Source organism: Bombus affinis, chromosome 5 (genome assembly GCF_024516045.1).
Source record: "Bombus affinis isolate iyBomAffi1 chromosome 5, iyBomAffi1.2, whole genome shotgun sequence".
In the NCBI taxonomy this organism is placed as follows: domain Eukaryota; kingdom Metazoa; phylum Arthropoda; class Insecta; order Hymenoptera; family Apidae; genus Bombus; species Bombus affinis.
The window spans coordinates 2,138,348-2,144,513 of record NC_066348.1 but is presented as its reverse complement, the minus strand read 5'-3'; the positions used below and the strand labels follow the sequence as shown (position 1 = coordinate 2,144,513).

General features: G+C 40.3%; 1 long non-coding RNA gene across 1 annotated transcript; it reads left to right on the top strand.

The window, feature by feature from the left end:
* Positions 1 to 581: 581 nt before the first annotated feature.
* Positions 582 to 3,163, top strand: LOC126916184 (uncharacterized). Its single transcript, XR_007710479.1, has 3 exons — positions 582 to 2,639; positions 2,719 to 2,837; positions 2,943 to 3,163. It is a non-coding gene; the product is annotated as an uncharacterized LOC126916184 (long non-coding RNA).
* The last annotated feature ends 3,003 nt before the right edge of the window (positions 3,164 to 6,166 follow it).

Genomic DNA, 6,166 nt, shown 5'->3' with positions numbered 1-6,166 from the left:
ATTTGAAGTTATTTACTAATTTTTCTACTTTATATATTTTTTACAATAGGCATATTTATCATTCACATTTATTTTTACTTTAATCGACTTTGTTTTATTGACAAAAAACATTTAGACTCTTTTCAATCCCCCGTCTGTGAAAATATTTCTAAAAAATTGATGTCTGTGGTATTAACAGAGAGAAAAACGCCCAGTGTTTTTGTTCAGTTGTTCTAGTTGCTCCACGGTACATACTGCACCGCGCGACCAAATGCTAGCACATACAAGAACCGATAAAGTTAGGGATTTGCCCCATTTGGTTCCACGCTAGCATATGCAAGAACCTATTTAGTTTCATAACAAATGAGATATACTCGTTACCAGTGGTTTTACGCTACAAGAGTCTATTTCATTGTACAGTTCTACGGAAAATTTTCATACTTTTTTATAATTGTTTATTATATTATTTTTTAGGGAAAAAAAGAAAATCTTTCCTTTTAAAGGATAATGGATCAATGAGAAGATGCTCAATGATGATCAATGATTTTAATATATCTTCTATACGCGATAATTTTTTTTAGGTTTAACATGAAATTTATTTTCTTCGCGATAACGTTTTTGTTATAATAAAACCTAAATTTCATTTTAATATAGTAGCTGACAGATTGCAAATAATGTTTCTGTTGATGTTGCGTAGCTGTTTTGTATGCGTGTTTGTTTATAAAAACGATAAAAAAAGAAGAACAAATTAACTGCAGACAATATTTCACGTCATGATTAATTTGTGATCCACGATTTTTATCCATCTTACTTTCATTACTGAATAAGACTTACAATTATTTAGAAGTTTACCCTCATCACCGACTTTTATGCTTTTTGAATATGCTGTCGGGACCATGACTCTGAACGCATTTGTCTTATATATGTAACCTCTGCACGGTCCTAATTTCCGAGGTATTCGCAAAGAACTGTCGGTAGCAACTCATTGAATCCGGCCCGTATGTATATATTATAGTGCGATTGCACGCGAAATTTTACTTGACTGTTAGCGTAAGGATAGTTTGGGAAAGTCATGATAGGCGCGCAGATTTGTGGAACAAATGCATTAATTATTGATATGATAAAATTATTATTAATAACAATTTATTTGTTGGAGCCCTATTACTGATAATAGACTGATGGTAGAAAAAATAGTTAAAGTTAGGTAAGTTGCTGGGGTTGGAGGCTCGAATTTTCTGACCTAGCATTTTCACGAGATTAAGGGGGAGGAGAAATTACATAATTGGTGAGTGTATGTTTCAAAGAAAGAGAAAGTATATGCATCCGTAGAAACTCATAGTGTCCATCTGATGTTACAAATCCTGTTTTCGGTATCGATACCGCGTCCATTGGAACTTGGTAATATCCCGAGGCCAAGTCCAACGTGGTGAGATATTTATGATCTGCCAAGTCAATCTGGTCTTTAATTAGCGGCATGGAATATTTATTCTTTACCGTTATAGCATTAAGACATCGAAAATCAATTTATAATCGCAGGTCTCTTCTTTTTTTAGCTGGCGACGAGGTCGACTCTCTTACGGTTCCGTTCTCTAACAGCTCATTCGTCGTGCTACCATTGTCACGGTTTCAGTCACACGATAGGAACGATAAGCAACCAACACATCCGTTATACATGAAAATTATATATTAATTAATAATATTATATAATATTAAATTTAATATTATATAATATTTAAAAAATTAATATAAATTAATAGTTAGAATGTTACTTGGGTGTATTGTGTGTGCAGTGCGCATATTGTACACATAATGAGTGTTGTATAGCAGTATTTATATTGTAACCATATTTAATACAATATGCGTATACTTTCGGACATACACTTTTGCTATGGTGCGGCGGACGGTAATGGTACAGAAGTGCGAAGTTTATACACCGAAAAATATCCCAATAGGACTATACCCAGTGCAAAAATATTTTGCAGAATAGACCAACGACTGCGGGATACCAGTACGTTAAAACCTGCGAAATCTAGTGGACGAATTCAGCATGGCGATTCGGATCTGGGAAAATACTGTACCGTATCCAAGAAAATTCAAGAAGAAAAAGATCTTTGTAAATGAATGAGTCGGAAAATTCAACGCAATTCCAATTTCCCCGTGAGGATATTATTTACTGATGAGACAACATTTAATAAATGTGGAATAACAAATATACGCAACGAACATTTCTAAGCACGTGAAAATCTACACGCATTAAGTGATTCATGCAGGATGGTGCACCGCCGCATTCTACCAACGCAGTACAAGAGCACTTGACCAGTGGTTTTGGAAACAGGTGAATCGATCGAAGAGAACTAGTGCTTTGGCATGCCCGATCCCCAGATTTAAATCCTCTCGAGAGTCAGGTTTTGTTTACAAGAAAATGGAGGACATATCGAATATGTATTGTAATTTGTTGTATTTTTTGTGGACACTCGCGGCCGAAACAATCGCGGTGCGTGTGTGATTCTGCTGTAGATACTCACTGTCGGGACAATCACGGTGCGTGTTTGATTTTGCTATGGACACTTGCGGAGGCAAAGGATTAGAGGACACAATAATCCTCTTTACTCGGAAATTTCATAGGGCCGTTTTCAATAAGCCCTTATAGATATCCGCAAGTAAGTAGGTTTAATGTTCAATCTACCGTTTCTTTCGCAAAATGTTTCTTGGAGTTGTTTACGTCTCTGAATTCCATAGTCTTCTTCTCCAAGACTTATACGAGGTAAGCAGCTGCCCATGGCCATGTGTCATTCGGATTGAGCATCACTGTGCATCCCGCTGTTTAGGCTGACCTCCTTTCGTTCGTGTACAGGGAGGTATGCTCGTGTACAGGGATATTTTGACCAATTTTTAATTGTCAATAACTAAAAAGCAAAGCCGAAAACGCAATTTTTTAATTTTTGAATTTCGTCTTATTGCAGCTTCCAGAATTGCCTCTTAAATGATCAAGAACCTGTAGCTGAACACTGCATATTTGATATGTATTTTAATCACGTCAGTTTTCCCTAAGTATTTCATTGATACGGTAATCCAGTTGTGGCGGCATTCGACGACGGAACTTTCCGACAGCTTCGTGACACAAAGCGCTATACCTTCAAAGCGTAAGGCCGACATGCCTAATGTACCGTCGATATCCCTACAGTTCTTTTTTTTTTTTTTTTTTTTTTTTTTTATTAGAATATTTACAATCAATTCTCGTTGAGAATTTTCAGTAACTTAATTTGGCGTGATACAATGACATGGATTATAATAGCTTTATATTGTTGATTCTAGTAGGACTAAGCGTTTAATCTAGTGGGTATTTTCTTTTTAGTCTGCGGATCTGGTCCGTCGTGTCCAGTAGTTGGGTGACTAGTGGGTTGTGGTGGTTGTTGACTCTTGTGCTATATCTGCTTCTGGACTTGTGTATTTCATCTTTGACTGTAGGTATCTTGAGGTCTCGGTGGATTGTTTCGTTGGTAACATACCAGGGTGCATTTAATAGGGATCTTAGCGTTTTCGATTGGAAGCGTTGGAGTATTTCAATGTTGGAGTTACTTGCTGTTCCCCATAGTTGGATTCCGTAGGTCCAGACAGGTTTTATTACGGCTTTGTAGAGGGTTATTTTGTTCTGTATGTTTAGTTTGGAGCGTCGGCCCGTGAGCCAATAGAATTTTCTTAGTTTTTCCTTTAGTTGCTTTGTTTTTTCCGAGATATGTTTTTTCCAAGTTAGCCTCCTGTCCAGGGTCATGCCCAGGTATCTTACGGAGTCCTTGCTTGGGATTATTGTGTTGTTAATGGTGACCTGGGGGCAGGTTTGTTTTCGGAGCGTGAAGGTTACATGGGAGGATTTTTTTTCGTTTATTTTGAAGCCCCATTTTTGGAACTACTTTACCATGGTGTCGAGAGTTCGCTGGAGAGGCAATTGCCGGGTCTGCGTGGGTAGCTAATAGTGCTGTGTCGTCGGCAAATGTTGCTATTGTTACCTCGTTTGATATGGGTAAGTCGGCAGTGTAGATGGAGAATAGTAGGGGTCCGAGGACACTACCTTGCGGTATGCCGGATTCTATTGGGAATGTTGCGGAAGTGGCGCCTAGACATTTAACTATGAATTGTCTGTTGGTAAGGTAGGATTTTAAGATGGAGTAGTATGGGTGGGGTAGGATTTTTTAAGCTTGTAGAGTAGCCCTTCATGCCATACTTTATCGAATGCCTGTTGGATGTCTAGGAATACGGCTGAGCAGTATTTTTTCTTTTCAAGGGTTTGGCTGATCATGTGGGTTATGCGGTGGATTTGCTCTACTGTTGAGTGTTGTTTTCGGAAGCCGAATTGGTGATCTGGGAGAGTTTTCAATTCTTCTAGGAGTGGAAGGAGACGATTCGTGAGCATCCTCTCGAATAGTTTAGACAGGGTAGGTAAGAGACTGATTGGGCGATAGGAGCTGGCTTCATATATTGGTTTACCGGGTTTGGGGATGAGGGTGATTAGTGAGATTTTCCACGCCTTAGGAAAGTGTTCTAGGCGGAGGATGGCGTTGAAGATTGATGCGATGAGTGCGATCCCTTTTATGGGGAGTTCCTTGATTGCTTTATTTCCTATTAGGTCGTGACCTGCTGCTTTCTTGGGGTTTAGGCGACTGATTGCTTCTATGATCTCTGCAGAAGTGAAGGGTTGAATAGGAGGGGACATTTGGAAGGGAGTGTGCAGGTATTCGGTGACGTCCGCTGCAGCTATGGAGGAATGGGGTTGGAATACTTCAGTCAGGTGTTCAGCAAATATGTTGGCTTTTTCTATAGGGCTACGCGCCCATCCACCCTGCGGGCGGCGGATTGGAGGTATTATTTGTGGGGGGCGCGTGAGTTTCCTGGAGGCTTTCCATAGTGAGTAGTTTGAGTCGGCTGTGGGGGACAGGCTGGCGAGATATTTGTGAAAACGGTCGTTATTGTAGTTCTTTATGGTTTTGGATAGTTTTCTAGTTGCGTTGTTTAGTTTGCGTTTGTCCTCCGGTGTTCTATGGGTCTGCCATATCCTTCTTAGTCTACGTTTTTCTGCTATTTTTTTTTAATATGTACTGGGGGTATTCGTGATTGCTGATGGACGTTTTTGCCGGTGTGGAGACGCGGATAGCGTTTATTATGCTCGCATTTAGGTATTCCGTGGCTGCTTCGATTTCGTCATTGGTTTTTAGTGAGGTTGAGGCTGAAGTTGTGCGGGTAAAGACTTCTCTAAAGAGCTGCCAGTTGGTGTGTTGGTTATGAATGGAGCCATTAGGTGTATTCTCGATGATGGTTGAACTGACTGTTACTATCACGGGGGAATGATCAGAGGAGAGATCGGCCGAGGAATTGATTTGGACGTGTCTTGGCGAGATATTTTTGGTTATGAAGAAATCAAGGAGATCGGGTATTTTGTTTGTGTCGGTGGGCCAGTGTGTGGGTTCGTATGTGGTAAGGTAGTTGAGGTTGTTGGTTATTATGCTGTTGAGGAGGTTTTTGCCTCTTACTGTAACCAGTCTGCTACCCCATTGGGTGTGTTTAGCGTTATAGTCTCCTCCGGCTATATATCTGTTGCCCAGGGTGTCCAGGAAGTGGTCGAAGTATTCTTTGGCGATGGAGTGTCTGGGAGGGCAGTATACAGCTGAGGTGGTGATTGTACCATGATAGTCTTCTATTGCTACGTTTGTTGCTTGGAGGTAGTCTTTCTGGAATGGTGGAAGTTCGTAGTGCTTGATGTTTGCTTTGATTATGATTCCGGTGCCGCCGTGGGCCTTTTCGCTGGGGTGTTGGGTATGGTAGAACTTGTATCCGTTTATGTTCAGGTAGTTTTTGTCGGTGAAGTGGGTTTCAGATATGAGCATTATGTCGATTAGCTGGTGTTTTAGGAAGAGTTCTAGCTCAAGTTTGCGTTGCGCTAGACCATTGGCGTTCCACAGAGCTATGCGTCTTGGTTTTATTTTGTGTCTGGGCGTATTAATTTTTCCATTATGATTGTTAATAGCGATAGCAAATTGTTTATTTGCTCTGATTGTTTCTCTATTAGCTTTTCAAGTCTAGAGACGTTGTCTGTGTTAGGTGAGGTGGGGGCACTATTTTGGGGAGGATCCCTGTGGCTATTTGGTGTATTTTGAGTGCCTTGTACCGCTTGGGCATAGGAGTTTGAGGGAGT